At 44.4% G+C, this 19,814-nt stretch overlaps 1 long non-coding RNA gene across 2 annotated transcripts; it reads right to left on the bottom strand.

Annotated features, from left to right (window-relative positions):
• Nucleotides 1–374: 374 nt before the first annotated feature.
• LOC127675621 (uncharacterized) lies at nt 375–18,327 on the bottom strand. Of its 2 annotated transcripts, XR_007975496.1 has the most exons (7): nt 18,077–18,327; nt 17,457–17,590; nt 15,034–15,132; nt 13,214–13,410; nt 7,589–8,125; nt 7,239–7,546; nt 375–3,940 (listed from the first exon to the last, which is right to left on the bottom strand). It is a non-coding gene; the product is annotated as an uncharacterized LOC127675621 (long non-coding RNA). The 2 variants fall into 2 exon arrangements; XR_007975495.1 differs by having other exon boundaries at nt 7,239–8,125.
• Between the last annotated feature and the right edge of the window lie 1,487 nt (nt 18,328–19,814).

The raw sequence follows: 19,814 nt of genomic DNA on the forward strand, positions 1-19,814 counted from the left end.
TTCAAACTCATCATGTAGTAAATTTAAGGCCAACATAGGCTACAACGAGATCCTCTCTCAAAAATGAACATATTTATGTATATATGTATATATACATATGTATGACTACCACATGCTCATTGCAGAAGTTTTCAAAATACACGAACCTATAAAAATGATAAAACTCATTTGTAACCCTACCAACATAAGGCTTACTAGTGTTAACATTTTAGTATTTTATTTGTATCGATTACATATTTGCATTTTATTTTTACTTTGTTATTTATTGACCACATATCAAATTAATGATACCATGCTAAGGATAATACATTGTTTTTAACATTTTTTATTTTAAACATTTTTATTATATGTATTTATTTATTTATTTAGTGCATTTTGAACACATCTGTATGCATGTAGACATGTTGTATGTATGTGACTGTGTATGCCGCGCACATGCATGCATGCATCCATATGTATAAATCAAAGAACAATTTGTGGGAACTGGTTTCCTCATTTTACTGTGGGTATTGAACTCAGGTCAACAGCCTTGAACTGACTTTATTCACTGAGCCATCTTGACAGCTCTTATTTGATTAATGGATTGATGGATTAATTGATTGATTGGCTGGTTGGTTAATTGATAATGCATGTTTCAGTATGTGCACCATGGCATGCTTGCAGAGGTAAAACTTACTGGGATTGATTCATTCCTCCTACCATGTGGGTGCCAGGGATCACAATGGAACTCGGATTCTCAGGTTTGGTAGCAAATTCCTTTACCCACAGGCATCTTGCTGGCTTTATGATTTGGTTCTTTGACTCAGAGTCTTGCCATGTATCCCAAGCGGGCCTCAACCTGACAATCTTCCTATCTCTCTCGCCCAAGCTTACAGGTGTGTACCATCACACCCATTATTATATATTTTAAATGAAAATGGAATCGTGCTATACATAACGCCTTTATAATTTGCATTCTTCATATAAAATGTCTGTTTCCTTTTCAATGATAATGAGCATCCTTTGAAAACATTATTTTTTGAAAGGTTCAGTGTTCTTGGGAGAAAAAGAAAAGTGTGTTCTATTCAGTGACTGTACAATAATTTATCCAATATTATTTTTTATTAAATTTATAATTGTTAATCTTGTCGTTTTTATTTTTTTTTGTTTTGTTTTGTTTTGTTTTGAGACAGGGTTTCTCTGTGTAGCCCTGGCTGTCCTGGAACTCACTTTGTAGACCAGACTGGCCTCGAATTCAAATCTGCCTGCCTCTGCCTCTGCCTCTGCCTCTGCCTCTGCCTCTGCCTCTGCCTCTGCCTCTGCCTCTGCCTCTGCCTCTGCCTCTGCCTCTGCCTCTGCCTCTGCCTCTGCCTCTGCCTCCCAAGTGCTGGGATTACAAGTGTGCATCACCACCGCCCAGCTTGTCATTTTATTATTATCAACATAATTTCCTTTAAAATATTTTTAACTTTTTTCATTTTATTTTATGTGTATGGGTGTTTTGCCTTCATGTATGAATGCACACCAAATGGGTGCCTACATTTGGTCCTTGGAGGCCAGAAGAAGGCATCTTCTTGTTTGTTTTTGTTTGTCTTTGTTTGTTGTTGAAACCACCACTTGGCTACAGCCAGTGTTCTTAATCACTGAGCCATCTCTCTATCGGCAATATAAGTTCTTATTAACAACATCCTTTATATAGATCTAATTTTAGTTTGTTTTGTTTTCTTTTGTTTTGTTTTTTGTTCTTTTGAGACAGGGTTTCTCTGTGTAGCCCTGGCTGTTTTGTTCCTGAAACTCACTTTGTAGATCAGGCTGGCCTCGAACTCAGAAATCTGCCTGCCTCTGCCTCCCCAGATCTAATTTTAGAAACCCCTAGATCAAGAAGTACACAAATCAAATTTTATGATAGAAAATTTCAAACACATACAAAGGTAAACAATTAAACAAACCCCAATCTTTGTGTTGGCTTTGTTTGAAGTGAGTCTTGTATAGCCCAGGATGACCTCAAACTCACTTAGTAGCTGAGGATGACCTTGAATTCCTGTTTCTCTTGTCTCTATCTTCCTCCCAAGTGCTAGGGATTACAAGTGTGTGCCATCACACACCCTATTTAAGCCCCAAGCAAGCGTCTTTCCTAAACCATTTTCTCTTTACCAATAGATTTGTGTGCTGAGGACTAAACCCAGGGCCGCTTGTATGCTCAGCATATACTCTACCATTAAACTATACCCACAGTCCCAGAATATTTTATTTTATCTTACTGAGCGGTGCAAGGCCATCTTCATCCCATCATGTAATGCTCTTTATCTAAGTATCTAACACAACTATCATTCTTTTCTTTTTTTCTGTCCAAGAATAGATATTTAGATACTTTTTCATAATTTCAAAGTATAATGTACTTTGATCATATTCTCCCCATTACTATGTCTTATTCCCTTCCCTCTCCCATTAAACTCTTCCTGTTCCCTACAAGTCCCCTCTTACTTTCAAGCCTTCCTTTGTGGGCTTCATTTCATTCATTAGCATTGCTTATATGAACATGGGTTAGGAGCTATTTTCTTCAGCAAAGAGAATGACCAGTGTCAACATATCTGAGGAATAAGACTCTTCTCCCCCTAACAAGTGTTCCCTGTCTATACCTCCTCCAGGGAGGGTGGAGTTTTACAAGGCCCTATTCAGTCAGTGATGCAATGTCGGTAGGCTTGGTTTTGTGCGGGTATTTTCATGCTGGTCATTGCTGCTGCTATGGGTTGATGGCTGCAACAGCCCTGTCCTGTTCTCTGTCATCTCCAGAGAACAGCATGTCACAGTACTTCTCCCTATCGTCTGGGCCTACATTCTTTTTGTTTATCTGTTTTAGCAAGACAGGGTTACTCTGTGTAACCCTGGCTGTCCTGGAACTCACGCTATAGACCAGGCTGGAACTCAGATCCTCCTGCCTCTGCCTCCTGAGTGCTGGGACTAAAGATGTGTGCCCCCACTTCCTGGTTACTCTGACATTCTTTCAGTTCCTTCTTCACAGTAGTCCCTGTGCCTTCGGGGAGTATATATAGATGTCCCATTTAGGGCTGAGCACTCACAGTCACTCTTGACCCTTTGGCTAGTTATGAGTCTCTGCATTAACTGTCACCTGCTGAAAATAGAATCTTCCCTGACCAAAGCTGAGAACAGCACTAATCTATGAGTAGTAATATAAATATTTAGAAGGCAGTTTGATACCATGACCATAATGGATCCTTTTATTGTGCATGAGAATATGTATATGTGTATGTGTATGTGTATGTGTATATGTATATGTATTGTGTGGTGTGGTGTGTGTGTGTGTGTGTTTCACCATTATACAATTATACACACTTGGTGTCTGCAAAGGCTGGAAGAGAGCCTTGAGTTCATGGGAGTTATAGTTATGAACCGCCTTGTAGATGCTGGAAACTGAATCTAGGTCCTCTGTAAGAATGACAAACCCTTTAAACACTGCGACACTTTTCCAGGCCTCCTAATAGGTAATTTTTAAAGTAAATCCTGGAAAGCATATACTCTGGACATGCATATTTTAATATGTATAATTTCATCATATAAAATTGCTATGGCTCAGCAGCTAAGAGCACTAGCTTCCAGAAGTCCTGACTTTGATTCTCAGAACTCTCACAGCAACTTACAGCTGTCAAACTCCAGTCCCAGGGGGATTCAATGCCTTCTTCTGGCATCTATGGATATCAGGTACTAACGTGGTACACAAACATACATGCAGACAAAACACCAATACACATAAAAATAAATAAAAAATTAATTCCACAAACTTCAAACAAACAAACCAAGTGGATCCAAGCACCCTGGAGGCAGAAGCAGGAAGGCCAGCTTAGAATATATACCGTGACCCCTTTGAATTTGGTGTAGTGACAGGACTTCTGGTAACAGGTAGATCAATGGACTTCTGGAAACAGGTAGATGAAGTGGTGACCTGTCAAGGACAATAAGAAAAGTTTTGGAGAAAACAGATATGTTCTATGTCTTGATTTTAGAGGTAGAAGCATATGTCAAAATTCACCTAATTGTAAAATTTAAATGAACTTAGTTGGACTAGGAACGTAGCTACAAGGTAGACTGCTTCCCTAGCATATGTGAGGTCCTGGGTATATTTATTTGTTTATTTTTAGATTTATTTTTATGTTTTGTATGTGTGAGCTTGGGAGGTAGGAACAGAAGGATAGTGTGGTGGTTTGAATACGTTTGGCCCCCATTTACTCATGTGTTTGAATTCCTGACCCATAGGGAGTGGCACTATTAGGAGGTGTTGCCTTGTTGGAGAAAGTATGTCACTGTGGGCAGGTTTCAGGGTCTCCTGTGCTGATGTTCCAACCAGTGTGGAACATAGTTTCCTCCTTGCTGCCTGCTGATCAAGGTGTAGAACTCTGCACTTCATCTCTAGCTCCTGCTCGAGCACCATGTCTGCCTGGATGCTGCCGTGCTTCCTGCCATGATGATAACCAGCTAACCATCTTACTCTGTAAGCCAGCCCTAACTAATGTTGTCCTTTATAGGAATTGCTGTGATCATGGTGTCTCTTCGCAGCAATGAACCCTAACTAAGACAGATGGCCATGAGTTTGAAACCAGTCTAAGATATAGAGTAAGACTCTTTCTCAAAAAAAAAAAAAAAAAAAAAAAAAAAAAAAAAAAAAAAGGAACATATTTCTTTTGGCACCACATATTCTAAACCTGAAATCTGGTGGGGATTTTTTTTTTAGTTGTTTTTTGTTTTTTATTTTTCTGAGACAGGGTTTCTCTGTATAGCCCTGGCTGTTCTGGAACTCACTCTGAAGACCAGGCTGGCCTCAAACTCAGAAATCCACCTGCCTCTGCCTCCCAAGTGCTGGGAATAAAGGCCACCACCACCACTGCCTGGCTATAAAACTGAAATCACACGAAGAATACTAACACAGCTAAGGATATCATAAAGAGTTCCAGATAGGTAGATGATAGATAGATAGATAGATAGATAGATAGATAGATAGATAGATAGAGAAAGATAGATAGAGAAAGACAGACAGATAGATAGCTAGATACATAGATACATAGATGATAGATAGATGATAGATAGAGAGAATGTGTTTTCCAAGACAGAATCTCTCTATGTAGCCCTTGTTGTCCTGGAACTTACTCTGTAGACAAGGCTGGTCACCAACTCAAAGATCTGCCTCTGCTTCTTGAATGCTAGGATTAAAGGCTTGTGCCACCACTGCCTGGCTAATATATGTGTACATATTTTAAATAAGTCTGGTTTCACTAAAGTAACTCTTATTTAGATTTATTTTCTTTGATGTGTATGGTTGCCTTTGTGTCTATGCAACAGGTGTGTGCCTGCTGCCCATGGAAGCCAGAAGAAGGAGTCAGATTTCCAGGAAACTGGAGTTACAGACAGTTGTTAGGTGTCCTGTGGGTACCGGCTATTGAATCCAGCTCCCTGGGAACTGTAGTCTAGACAGCTATAAGCTGAAAGGGCACAAAGTGCTTTAAACTGCTGAGCCATCTCTCCAGCCTGAGTTTTGTATCTTTTTAAGCAAATAAATAAATAAATAAATAAATAAATAAATAAATAAAGCTGATTTAAAAAATCCGTTTCTAAACTCTCTGACTATGAGTATAAATGAAACAAATAAATATTAAAATGCAGAGCTCAGTATTTAAAATTTCACTTCTAGATGCAGTTCAGTTGGTAGAGTCCTGCCCTGGCCTGGACAGAGCTTTGGGCTCTATCCCGACCACTGCATAAACTGGGGAAGGTAGTCTATGCCTGCAGTCCCAGCACTTTCTGAGAGGTGGAGACAAGCAGATATAGAGCTCAAGGTCATCTTGGCTACATGGCAAGTGTAAGATCAGTCAGGCAATAGCCTATCTCAACAAGCCAAAAGAGAAAGGGAGGCAAGGAGAGAGGGGGGGGGAGGAGGAGGAGGAGGAGGATTCTCCTATAATTCTCTGTAGTCTAGAATTTTATCCACTTGTCTTTGTTTCATTTTTAAACTTTTTTTTTCTTTTTAGTTTTTCAAGACAGGGATTTTCCGTGTAGCCCTGGCTGTCCTGGAACTCACTCTGTAGACCAGGCTGGCCTCGAACTCAGAAATCCGCCTGCCTCTGCCTCCCAGAGGGCTGGGATTTCACGTGTGCGCCACCACCGCCTGGCTTCCCGAGTCATTTCACTGGACCACTTTTGATTTTTTCTGTTTTGTTTTGTTCTGTGGAGAAAGGGTCTTGCTACATAGCCAAGACTGGTCTCAAATTCACTGTGTAGCCCAGGTTCCCCTTAAATTCAAGATGATCCTCCTGTTTCTAATCCAGCTGTGCTAATGCTGGGATTACAGGCATGTGCCACCACTCCCAGTGTATTGGCTATTAAAATGTACTAGAAACCCAGAGTGGTGCTGCCTGCCTTTAATCCCAGCACTGTGTGTGTGTGTGTGTGTGTGTGTGTGTGTGTGTGTGTGTGTGTGTGTGTGTGTGTGTATATAGGCTGGGGGATCTCTGTGAGTTCAAGACCAGTCTGATATACAAATGAAGTTCTAGGACAGCCAAAGCTGCTACAGAGAAACCCTGTCTCAATAAATAAATAAATAAATAAATAAATAAATAAATAAATAAATGTAAAATGCCAATTTGTGTCCTTTGAGTGTTTTTTTCCTGAGGTGCTCATCTCTTTCCTTATAATTTTGTAAGACTTTTTTGTTTTGTTTTGTTTGTTTGTTTGTTTGTTTAATTAAGACCTTCTGGACTGGAGAGAAGGCTCAAAGGTTAAGAGTTCTTGCTACTCTTCTAAGAGAACCTGTGTTCAGTTGCTAGCACGAATGTCAAGTGACTCATAACTGTATGTGACCCCAGCTCTAGGATATCCAACACCCTCTTCTGGCTCCTGTGAACACAGACACACACACACACACACACACACACACACACTTTTTTTCTTTTCTTTTTTTTTTTTTTTAAAAAAAGACTGTTTAAAGCTAGAAAGGTGTCTCAGTGACAAAGGGTGCGTACAGTCCTGAATAGGACCTGTGTTTGATTCCCACCACCCACCACATCAAAGGCTAAGCACCAACTACCTGTATGAACTCCAGCTCTGGGTTTATCTGATATCTCTGACCATCATAGACATTCACGCATGCACATACCCATCCATGCATCATACACAGAATTTTAAAAAATAAAAAAGTTTTTATGCTTTTATAGAGCCAAATCTATGTCACCAGTCATTGTCCCTTCATTTACCTGTATGCCTAAAACAACTGTCCCTACTTCCAAGAGCATGGTCACCTATTTTCTTCTGGATTGTTTGGGGCCTTATCTGAGATCATTCTTTTCTTTTTTCTTTTCTTTTCTTTGTTTTTTATTTTGTTTTATTTTGTTTTTGAGATGGAGTTTCTCTGTGTAGCTTCTGCTGTTCTGGAACTCACTCTGTAAAGTAGACTGGCCTTGGATTCACAGAGATGGGCTTTGGATTCATAGAGATGCGCCTTGGATTCACGGAGATGCACCTTGGATTCACGGAGATGCGCCTTGGATTCACGGAGATGCGCCTTGGATTCACGGAGATGCGCCTTGGATTCACGGAGATGAACCTTGGATTCACAGAGATGAACCTTGGATTCACAGAGATGAACCTTGGATTCACGGAGATGCGCCTGTTGAGGCCATTCCTGGTCACTTTAAGACACAGTAAACAAGAAGCAGAAGCTTTTCTTTGAGACAGGGTCTCAAGTAGCTCAGACAGGATTTGAATGCACCAGGCAGATAAGGATGAACTTGAACATCTGATCTTCCTGTCTCCACCTCCTAAGTACTGGGATTGCAGGCATTCCCCAGCATATCTGGTTTATGGGGTGTTAGGGATCAAGCTTAAGACTTGGCGATGATAAGCAAATACTCTGCAAACTGAATTACGTCTCCAGCCTAAGAATGGTCTTTAAAGTCAAAGGAAGCTGGTACCAAGTCTCAGCTTCACCCTTTACTTCCTTACTAGCTGTGTGATCAAGGGAATCTTCAACTTTGTCTGTAAAATGGTGATCCTAAAGGCCTGTGAGATGGCTCTGAAGGTAAAAGTTGTCGTTTGGTCTCCACATGTGTGACATGGTACAACTCTATTGTTGTTTAGTTGCCTGGGTTTTTCAACAGGGGGGAAAAAAAGAAGAAAAGTCAGTAACTATGATGAACAGTTTGAGTTTTTGGGTTTTTTTTTTTTTTTTCCCCGAGACAGGGTTTCTCTGTGTAGCCCTGGCTGTCCTGGAACTCACTCTGTAGACCAGGCTGGCCTCGAACTCAGAAATCCGCCTGCCTCTGCCTCCCAAGTGCTGGGATCAAAGGCGTGCGCCAACGCTGCCCAGCAAGTTTTTTTTATTTTGTTTTGGGTTTTTTTTTTTAAAGATTTATTTTGTGGCCGGGCAGTGGTGGTACATGCCTGTAATCCCAGCACTCTGGGAGGCAGATGCAGGTGGATTTCTGAGTTCAAGGTCAGCCTGGTCTACAGAGTGAGTTCCCAGACAGCCAGGGCTATACAAAGAAACCCTGTCTTGAAAAAACCAAATCCAAAAAACAAAACAAAACAAGCAAAAAAAAAAAAAAAGATTTATTTTGTACGATTTTTAATGAAGAGTTTGTCAGGGGCTGTACACAGGTGCCCTCTGATCCCAGTGGAGCTGGAGCCCTGTAAAGTTGTGAAACCTTCCAGAGCTGTATGAGCTTTAACTCCTTAGCCATCTCGCCAGCACTGATATTCCTAGTTTTGGTTGCTCAGTATCCCAATACCCAGATAATTAATTTAAAGTAAATCCGCTGGCAGCTAGGTCAAAGATGTCACCCAGAGCTTGCTAGCCAGATACTATAGCTCCCTCTGGACTTTAGCATTACAATGCTTCTGGGGGTGGTGGGAAGGCAGCAATGAATCCTGAAGGTATCTGTGTCTAGAATGGCAGCAAGTCTCTGGAGGGGACCCCAGTGTCAAGGCACCGTAATTAAGTCAGGCCTGTGACATGGACCTGGCTGTACAGCACCCCTCTTTATGAGGCCTGATGCCTCATGGATTTTTTGGTGGGGAGGGGGATTGGTTGGTTTTGTGTTGTTTTGGTTTGGTTTGGGTTGGGTTGGGTTGGTTTTTTGAGTCAGGGTTTCTCTGTATAGCCCTGGCTGTCCTGAAACTCACTCTGTAGACCAGGCTGGCCTCGAACTCAGAAATCCACCTGCCTCTGCCTCCCAAGTGCTGGGATTACAAGCATGCGCCACCACGCCCAGCTACTTGTTTTTGAGATGGTCTTGTGCAACTTAGGCTGTCCTCAAACTTGTTTTGTAACTGGAGATGACCTTGAACTTCTGATCTCCTTACATCCAATTCTTGCTGGAATTAGAGGTGTGTGTTTCCATGGTCAGGTTTCTCTGGCACTGGGGCCAGAACACAGGGATTCATACAACCTAGGGGAGCACTTCCCTAACTGAGCCCCGATTCTTCACAGTTTTAGTCACAGCAAGATCCCAGAGAGCTTCCTGCAAAAATCTTTGGGTGCTTTCATTAGGATTAGATGCTGCACCTTGCAACCGAAAACTTGACTGAGTAGCTCAGTGCTGGGGCACGTGTTTACCCTTAGGCTTAATCCCCAGTCCCATCTCTGAAAGAAATCACTAACTGGCTATCACTATATCACTTTATGATTTTCTTTGGTGATGACATGAACTCTTTTTCCTCTAATAGTCACACACCGCAAAATCATTCATTAAATGATACATTCTTTTTTACTGATTTGAAGTGAACATCTCACCTGGATTGTCCCTTTGACAAGCCTCCCCACCCCCCATTCCTCCTAGAACTTCAGTAGGTTTTTCTTCTTTTCTCATTCACTGGAGCCCAGACCTGCCTGCTCCAGGCCAAACCTTCTGGATAAGGACTATCTAGGGATGCCTTTGTCCTGAAGCTAGAGGGCTGCCTTTCAGGGACATGCCTGCTGAGCTCTATGACCCCCCCCCCCCATAGTAAACCATCTACCTAATGCTTCTACCCTCAGATTGGAGAAACTCAAAGACATAATTGTCAAGAGTTTACGTAATGAAGAAAGAAATGACCTAAGGGAACCCCTCCCTTTCTCTCCACGCCCTCTCTAGTTCCTTATGTGTTTTATCTCACAGCTGGGAAAGGGCTACAGTACCCTTCCTCTTCATTGGGTCCTTAGGCCTGATGATGGCTATAGTGCTTACATCCTGGCCTACCATTTGGGTGACAGCAAAATTGAGTTTAGGGCAGGACCTTGATGGCACTCAAGTTGCTTCTCTAACCTTCTGAAGACAGAGGCGAGATCTCAAGTTCCAGGCCAACTTGGAGTAAATACCAAGAGGCTACCCCCACCCCTCAACATACACACCAAAAACTGAGTTTACAGGAGATGTAAGTCAGCTAGTTTGCCACTCGCCTGGCGTGCATAAAACCAGGTGGCACGCACCTGTACTCCCAGATCCTGGCAGGGAGGAAGAGGCAGGAGGATCAGAACGTCACTGGCATCTTTGATTACATATAGTGAGTCCAGGCCAACGTAGGACTCATGAGATCTATCTCAAAAACCAACATATAAGTGCTGCCCAGCATTGAAAGTGCTAACTCGGGCTAGCAGAAACATAGCTAGACTCCAAGGACTTCTGACGGAAGCTGCCATCTGAGCATGCCCAGTAAAAAGAAAGATCATAAGCCAAAAGAGAAGATGATCCTCGGAGGCTAAAGTTATGTCAGTGCACACATGGCACCAAAGGGTCCGAGTCTGTCTTGGCTTCCATTAAGTGTAATGACAATGTTTGCTTCGGCAGCTCATGTGCCAAAATTGGAACATAGAGATTAGGACGACCCCTTTTCATGAATGACAAGCAAATTTGTGAGGCATTTGGTGTTTTTATGACTTTGTATGCTAAGTTAAAAATTAACTTTTCAAAGTGTAAGGACAGACATCTGTGGAAATGCCTAAGTGAAAGTAGAGATCCCAGTCAACTTCTTGGGGGATAATTGGATGTGAATGTAGAGGATGGGAAACAGGTGGTTCTGTAATTGTCTTTGGCAAGGACCTGTGTCATTTAGGGCATTGCTGAGGTGGTCGTGGGTAAAGAACAAAGGATAGCAGCCTAGGAGCTTTGAACAGCAACAGGAATCTACACAATGAACAATTACACAATCACTAAGATAATGTTTACAAATATCAAGGAACTCACTGTTGTAAATTTAAGTTAAAAAGCAAGCTATAGAATTATGTATTATGTTAATCACAAATTATCTGAGGAAAATGGAATTAAAAAAAAAAAAAAAAGACTTGGAGGCAGAGATGTAGCCTAGCATGCATAAAGGCCTGGGTTCAATCCCCAGCACATTTCTTTTAAAGTGATGACAATTCTAGCAGTGGAACAGTAGAGGCAGGAGAATCAGGAGTTAAAGATCATTCTTGGCTACATGATAGGTTCCCTACCACCCTGCCCTACAAAAGACTCTGCTTCCCCCACCCCTCTAAACAAGAAAAGACTGGAGGGAGTAGTGCCCACAAATAATCTCAGCACTACAGAGGTTGGCACAAGAGGATGGAGACTTTGGGGTAGCCTGGGCTACATGGTAAGGCTCAAAAAAAAAAAAAAGAAACAAAACAAACACTGGAAGAAAATGTACTAAAATGTTGATAGCAGTTGTTTGTCTTTGGATAGTAGCTATGTAATAACATAGCCACAAAAAAATTAAGACCACTAGATTCTGTGCTTGGCTCACCCCCCCCCCATAAATTATCAACATATCTTCCCATAATGACCCTGTGTGGGCCATTATTATTCCGACTTTACAGATTTCTCTTTCAGAAAAAAAACAAACAAACAAAAAACCGAGTCTCCCTAACTAAAATCTTCACAGCTAGCTGAGTGTTGATAGCTCACTCCTTTAACTTGAGCATTTTAGAGGGTGAGGCAAGGGCATTGCCATGAATCCAAGGCTAGCCTAGAGTATACACTGACTTCCAGGTCATCGCGAGCTAAAGGTAAGACATCTCAAAACTATAAACACATATACAAACTCCACATAGTTCACAAGTAGCATAAATTAAATTATTGATTATATTTTGACTGGGGACATATAGCCTAGTGGGAAGAGTATTTGTCTAGTTTTCAGAAAGCTCTGAGTTCCATGCCCAGCACTGCATAAAACAGGTATGATATTGCATGCCTGTAAGTTCCAAACTTGTGATGAAGAAGTAGAAGGCTAAGAAAGCCAAGGTATTTCTCAGCCACAGGTGAACTTTGAGGCCATCCTGAGCTACAATGATTCTCTGTCTCAATCCACAGCAACAATGAATAAATGTAAACCTTCTTTCCTGGTCGGTAGAATGTGCCATTGCTTCCTTTAACAATTAGTTTTGATACAAAGTCTCACTGTGTAGTCCTGCTGGCCTCTAACTTGCTCTGGAGACCGGACTGACCTTGACTCACAAAGATCTGCCTGCCTCTACCTCCTAAGACCTAAAGGAATGCACTGCCATGTACCAAGTTTCAATGTCTTTCTTAATGGAGCAGAAGTTCCTAGTGGGAAGGAGTCTGTACCTAGTCCTGAGTACAGAGGGCTACTCAGTGAAATGGAGAGAACAGTAGAGGAACAACTACAAAATGTTTGATGGCAGTGAGGGGATCAACTTTCCGCTAGATTGTGCAAAAGGGTTGATGCTCTTGGGTCTGCAGCCTATTTTGGAATTTGATCCCATTGCCCTGAGAAATCCAGCCAGCCACTTATCAAAATGACATCTCTAGCCTTGAGGATGGCATTGTGTAAGTCACGAGCTAAAGCTGGTAGCAGTTATGTCCTCCCCTGCACTAAAATGTTCTTATGTTAGTAAGACTCCCCAACATCTAGTGCAGTTGCATGTTGGCCCAAAGAAAGGATGTAAGGTTAGAGAAATACCCGGTGCTTGGGGCCCTTGGTAAACCCCCCCCCCCCAGGATAAACAGAGACTAGAATCTATTTTTTCAAACTAAACAAAATACCAAATAAAGTAATTCATATGATTAAGATGTCAAGAAGAGAGGACTAAGATATCCAAGGAATACCTGGCCAGCTCTAAGAACCTAGAGTCTGGATTTAAAGATTCTGCCCTGATGGTCCAATCCCAGCAAGGACTGGTAAGGCCATGTGTGTGCTGAGGGAGCAGGGCAGTGCCAGGGCAGAGATTTTAGTGCCTCTGGGCCATACTTACTGAGTGGGTGGTCACCTCTTATCGTTGTGGGGCAGGGGGACTGGGGAACGACAGGATATTGACTTCATTTCCTCCTGGCCTGAACTTCCTCAATGGAAAAAGCAGGCTGAGCAACGGTTTTCATTGAATTGGTAGCACTTTGGAAAATTATAGCCAATTCCCAGTAATCAGCGGTAACAAGGGGCCGGCAGTAGGGTCTGCAATTAGATAAAAAAAAAAAAGCAATGTTTACAGTTCAATGTGTTTTAAAATGACAGATCTCCCCGTCCTAACCGAATCAATGAAGGTTCAACTAGGAGTTGGTCTTTGCTTCAGCCCTGCTGTTCAGAACAGTTCCTCACCTGTCCCTACATCCGTTGGCCTCCCGAACTCTTACATCTGAATCCTTTGCTCCAAGCCTACCTCCTAAAGGTTCTTCTGTTCTGTCTCCATTCTCCATATTCTCTCTGGCACTTGGTATAGACCCTTTTGCAGTCTTTTCTGCCTGTCTGTGACCTGTCTCTCTTCACAATAAAAACTTCCAGAAGGCAGGCTACGTTGTTTTGTGCAGTTCAGCAGGTCCTTAGCACTCTGCCTGGCACAGTTAGACTCCTACCCAAACCTTCATTTGTTGTTGCTTGGTGAACTCTGGGTACCCTGGGTCTCATACCCAGGGGTACTCTAAGGTCAGGGAGATTCCAGATTCCAAAGGCCTAGAGGAAGCTTCCCCCAACCCCGCCCCTGCAGATAGATAACAGGGAATTCCCTGTACTTTGCAAACTGAAAAAGAGTAGTATTCACCAGCCCAATTACTGTCCATTTTGTTGTTCTGGGAGAGGGAAGTGTCAAACCTAGCCGAGTAGACAGAGTGTGATCAAGAAGAAGAAAGGACTTCTTAGGCAAGCAAACAGACCCTGCAGTTCCCATTTGGTCACTGGGCCCCCTAAGTGTGAGACTGGAGAATTGAAGGTGAGCTGGAGAAGGAAAAAGAGGAAGAAGGCCTGGCCTCCTCGCTCTTTGTTGGTCTGTCTGTCCGCTTTTTCTTCTCTCTCTCTCTCTCTCTCTCTCTCTCTCTCTCTCTCTCTCTCTCTCTCTCTCTCTCTCTCCCTGTCCCTCCCTCCCTCCTCACGTGATCTCCCGCTCCCAACGGCTCTGATCACCTCTTCTGAAGCAGCACCTCTCCGTTGGTAACAGGAGATACTTGGTGTCTGGGGCGGAATGGGTTTCCTTTCTCCGCTTTTTTCCTCAGTGCGTTTTCCCGCAGCGGCGGCTCATTGCCGCTTGGTCTCTGGCCCTCCACCACCTCTCCAGCCTCTCCCAGCCCCCATAGTGCTCGCGTCCTCTCCTTTCCCCTCCCCCGCGGGCCCTCCCTAGGTTGCCAGTCTTCATTGGGGAGAGGGCTTCTGCACGGCCAGGGTGGGGCGGGGTGGGGGGAGTGGTGTGCAGATAAAAGAGCCTGAACAGACTCCGAAGCACCTCTTTGCAGAGACCCGCCACGTGGGCCCTCCGGCTTCCCACAACGGGCAATCTTCTCTTCAGCTCCGCAGCCAGAGGACAGGAGCCACCTTTTTGGCCTGTTTGAGCCAATTGCTCTGCCTTGGGTGCCAAACCTCTGGGTGCTTAGAATACCAAAGAATGCATAGGGCACCGGTCTTGGAGATGCTCCTGAGTACGGAAGCAGCTCATTTGGTTCCTCAGGCTGGAGAATCGCCAGCTTAAGGGAGGAGACTGAGGGCTCTAATTTCAGAAAGCTCCCAGACCTGGGTGGGGTGGCTTGGGGAGGGGTGAGTGACAGTATCTCCAGCCTCAGGACAGTCCTGAGTCTGGTGGGAGATACCTACCTTCTCCACTTTGCAGTCCAAACCGAGTAAGGATGGATTCAGAAGTGAGTTCTCAGGAGGAAGTTGAGGCAGGCAAATAGAGAGTTCCAGACTAAGACTCTATGTAGTACAACAACAACAACAACAACAACAACAATGCTGAGATAAAATGTTTTGTAAAAGCAGAGCTGAACCTACATATTGGTGAACTCTGGGCAGAACCATATATTGTTTCTCTGCCAATGTGCCCAGTACTTACTGAGCTAGCCTTCTTCATTGTATCACTAGCAATTATCACTTGAACCCACTGTCACAATTTGGAATCAAAAGCGAATTTCCATTATCTACATGGGTAAATTTTAAGCAAAGGCTATTGGATCTAGAGAAAGGGCATGAGGCAAAAACATTTCCACAGTCGCTTCTCTGGAAATGTAAGCTCTTAACTAAAGGCTTCTGCCAGGATGCTTACCTGGTACTACATGCCAAGAGTAGGCATTTTAGATACTACGGTGGGACTATTTTATCACACACACACACAGCTGGCCACTAAATTCTAAATTTTATTTTAGTCAATGAAACTAAGTCCCCTCAGGGGATACTGCCTGTAGCCACAACCACACTTATGTTACTTTGGGGCATAGCTCTGGCCAATCCCATATCAAATGACCCAAATGCTGTGTGGGGAGGGGTACCAGGAGGAATTCCACCTCTCCAGGATCTTGCAAAACAAACGACTTGACTTGTGAAGTGCTCTGGGCCCAATAGGTACCAAGTACAATAGTACTTGTTTGCAACAAAGACTAATAAAAATGGCCACCACAGCTCCTATTTCTTGAGCTCTTCCCAAGTGGCGAGTGTATATAGCATATATTATATTGAATCAATATATATGGTGGGTACTGTTGTTGTCCCTGCTTAGCAGATAAGGCAAATATGGTGCAGATAATAAAAGTCCAGACTTCTAAATTTAAAGAGCTCTCAATATTAGCTAATAGCAAAGCTGAGTTGGAAATTCAGGTCTAGCCAGCGCCCAGCTCCAGGTGTTTGACCATTATACTATCCTATCTGTTTCTTACATAGAATGATTCTAAGACTCTCCTAGAAAGAACACTGTGAGTTGGGGGCATTTCCCAAAACCTAGGCATTCAAAATGCGGTGGTTAAAGGGGGTGGGGCACAGGAGGCAAAGTGATCTTGCTGGCTCTTTAAATGTCATAGATCCTCTAATAAAAGTCCAGTCTACTAGATCCCTAGCCTAGAAAGGAAAAGAAGGAAAAGAGACATTCTATCTGCTCAGGCACAGAGATATAGTCCCACTTCTGGTTTCTGTCTTCTGGGTAGTAGTGAGATTTGGGAGTAGGATGCCAGGCCCCAGGGTGAGCTTCAGGGAGGCAGTGTTGTGGGGGTGGGCTTGATAATAGACCCCCGCTGCCCTACCCCCAGTCTTCCCCAAGGGAGGACAAATAGAGTCATTGATTGGAAACTCTCCCAGAGGGCATTAGAGTAATGACTCTGGACTGTGTGATGCCCACACCCCCTTTGACCTCCTGACTGACCCCTGCCCTGGGAAGTTCCAAAGGCTACAAATCTCAGTTGCTTGTGGGCCATGTGGTTTGTGGCTAGTTGTAGTTTTGAAGGGGTCAGGGAAATAAGGAGGGGGAGCAAGTAAGGGATACTTCTTCTCACTGTGCTAGACTTTCAAGAGAACTAGCAAAGGGCAGACAGGGTCCCTTCCAAATCCTGCCAAGATGGATTGCAGCTACTGATATGAGTTCCATCATTTATTTTTGAAAAACAGCAGGGCTCTGTGCTGATATGCATAAATGTTGACACTGCCAGGGTTGGGAGAAAAGTACCAGGGTACAGATCGTGCATCACAGATCTGTAGCACGGCAGCTTGGTCCTGCCTCTGAATAGGTACTTCAACCAACCAAACATGGCCGCTCACTCTCTGTGTTTACTTTTCAAAGCCCCTCAAAGTGCAAAGCCCAGCATCAAAGCTATGTGGCAGTAGAAAGATCTTACCCCTAGAAGGGTACTTCCAAGCCAGGTGTGTATGTAGGTGGATGACTTGACCAGGAAAAGCTTAGAAGTCTAAATCCTCATTTCTAGCATTAGAAAAAGAAACATGCCTTGAATGCCTTCCATATGTGCCAGCATTCTTGTGGGCACTAAGCTGTGATGTTAAGATCATCTCCATCACCTGAATACTTATTACCTAGCACAGGTGACAGAAACAATAAAACACGCCCCCAAAAACTATGACAACAGAGGATTAATAAAGTAACATTCAGCCATTTGAAGTGGCGAGCTGGAGGGACTCGGAGGGGAATATGGCTGCTTAATCTGATCCTGAAGCACCAAGTCCATTGTAATCACTATTACCATCTCCCTGCGTGAGCTCAGCAAACGATTAAGCCATCTGGGTGGCCTCAGTTTCTTTACCTTTAAAATGGGAGCCATAAACTGAGCGAAGCTGCTTGTGTTTTGAAAAGCCGAAGGAGCTCAATCAAGTTCAAAGGCAGCGTGGGCTCCGTGGTGAATTCCAGACCCGTCCGAGGAACCTAGCAAGACTCCGCCTCCATAAATAAATAATTAAACAGATTAAAAATAAACAAACAAACAAACAGGGGCGGTAACGTGTGAAGCGAGCCCCTGTGTGTCTTGTGTAGCCGTCTCTCATTTTGTTTGGATCCCACATTCAACATCGACCCCTGCAGCGAGGTGAGAGAGAGTATAACACCGACTTCCTCACGATCCCAAGTAAATATGGTGAAGAGCTAAAGACTAAGGAAAATTGAGATTGAGAGGCTGACGGGAAGTTACAGGGGAGGTTCAGTTGTGCGCAGGATGTGCGTGGCCCCAAAGGAAGAGGACAGGAGAGTTCAGAGTTTAACCTCTCTTCTGACTTAACTAAACACCTTGATGTATCAAATCATCCTTCCAAAACCTTTCCTCTCCTCCACTGTTGAAGCAACTCCTCTACCGAACTCCAGCAATCTATCTTGAGGACCAGGAGACTGAGCTGCCCTTTTCGACCTCTTCCCCTCATTGATTGGCACCACCTTCATTTCTCTAAGGAGTCGAGCCGCACGTTTTCTGTTGTTAAAATTCCGATCCTACTTAGGGGGAGAAGATTGCCAGCTGCATTCCGGTTTGTCTTCGCTGAGCAAGGAGAGAGTTCCTTTTACTGGCCCTAAACTGCTCCCTGTGGAGTTTTAGGGGGGCTAGCGAGCTCCAGTCCTGGACAGGGCCGAGCAGGCTGTGCTGCCCCTTCAGGATTTCCTGCACTTGGCGAGGCGAGGTCGGCTCGAACTTCGGCCTGTGGAGAAGGCAACTCCGCATCTCTTTAAGATGCAGAAACTCCCAACCCACGCCCACACCCACGCCCCTCGGGCCATCCCCGCCCGGGCTTAGGCTCCTCCCACAGCCCTCGGTGTCAGGGGCCTCCCAGCCACCTGCCCGATGCCCATCCCGCGAGCAAAGCACGATCGCGGGAGAAGGAAGCGGAGATCGTGCCCACACCAGCCGGGCGCCAACTACTGCCAGCAGCTCGCTTACCCCGTCGTCTGCGCTTACCCAGCATGCACTTCCAGGCCCTGAGCTATCTTGGAGCCGCAGCCCTTGGGGTCAGAGCGGCCAGAAGAAACAGGAAGTTTGGGACGTCTTAGTCCTGGGGCTGGGAGTCCCAAAAGGCAGGCCCTTCGTTCCGCGCTCTCCTCCCCCCCCCCACCGCCCCTAGCTAGCCCTCTCCTTCTGGCACTTCCCCTGGGGTCCATTTCAGGGGCTGGCCTGAACTCCAGGAAAAATCCAGATGTGTTAGGGGGTCATTCAAGGCACAGTCCCAGGCTTCTCTTTGTGGTAGCATCTCTAGGTTTAAAGATCAAGGGTGTACAGGAGGAGGAGAGAATGGTAGTGATGAAATTTCCTGATGAAACCGTAGTCCCAAGGGTAAGGAAAGAGAGAGGCAATAGATTTGGCTAAGGGTAAAGACTGGAGACTCATTTTCCATGGGCTATTTCTTGGATGAGTAAAGCAATGGTTTAAAACCCAGTGCAGAATCCAGAGATCGGTCCTCCTACCCTCCTTCCAGTTAGTTAGCTTCCCTTCATACTAACTTTAGAACCGCTCCAGCCCACCAGGGACCGTCTCACAAGTCAGCACTGCCATTCACTAGAAGCACTTGGCAAAATAGAAGTGACACCCAAAGCAGCCCTATTCTTAGTGCAGAGAACACAAAGAGCTTTCCCACTGAAAGTGATCCCTGTCCACACAGCCTTAGGACAGGCAGAGAGGACTGGATTCTCAGTCCTCCCCTCTCTCACTCCCACTCCTAAGTCCCTATTAGCTAAACCAGCTACACCAGCAACCTCCATCCTCACATTGTCTCGTCCCCCCACCCCCAACCATCTTATAGCTGAGAGGGATGGGGGTAGCAGTTGCTCCTAGTAAGCTGTTTTGATCCCAGCTCGCCATTTGGCCAATCCCCTTCTGGTTGTGCGGGCAGGCCCTCTGTGCCTCTGCTTGGACACAAGGGTTCTCTTCCCACAGTCTCATTCTTCACTCCCAAACCAGCTCCCTTGCTCTCTAGAAATGTCCAAGTTCTCCTGGATGATTTCCTCTCTGAATCTTCCTAGCTTTGTGGAGAGGAGGGCCAGGGTGTGACAAAGGTGCCTGTCTTAATGTTTTGAAAGTAAGAATGTGAAGGTAATAACTCAAGGGTTTTAGAACGGTTGTAAAGTGAGACTATTACAGGCATAGTTTCTGCCCCGGACACCCCCAGGCAAAATTAATTGGTCCTTT

The sequence above is a fragment of the Apodemus sylvaticus genome, chromosome X (assembly GCF_947179515.1).
Source record: "Apodemus sylvaticus chromosome X, mApoSyl1.1, whole genome shotgun sequence".
Classification (NCBI taxonomy): domain Eukaryota; kingdom Metazoa; phylum Chordata; class Mammalia; order Rodentia; family Muridae; genus Apodemus; species Apodemus sylvaticus.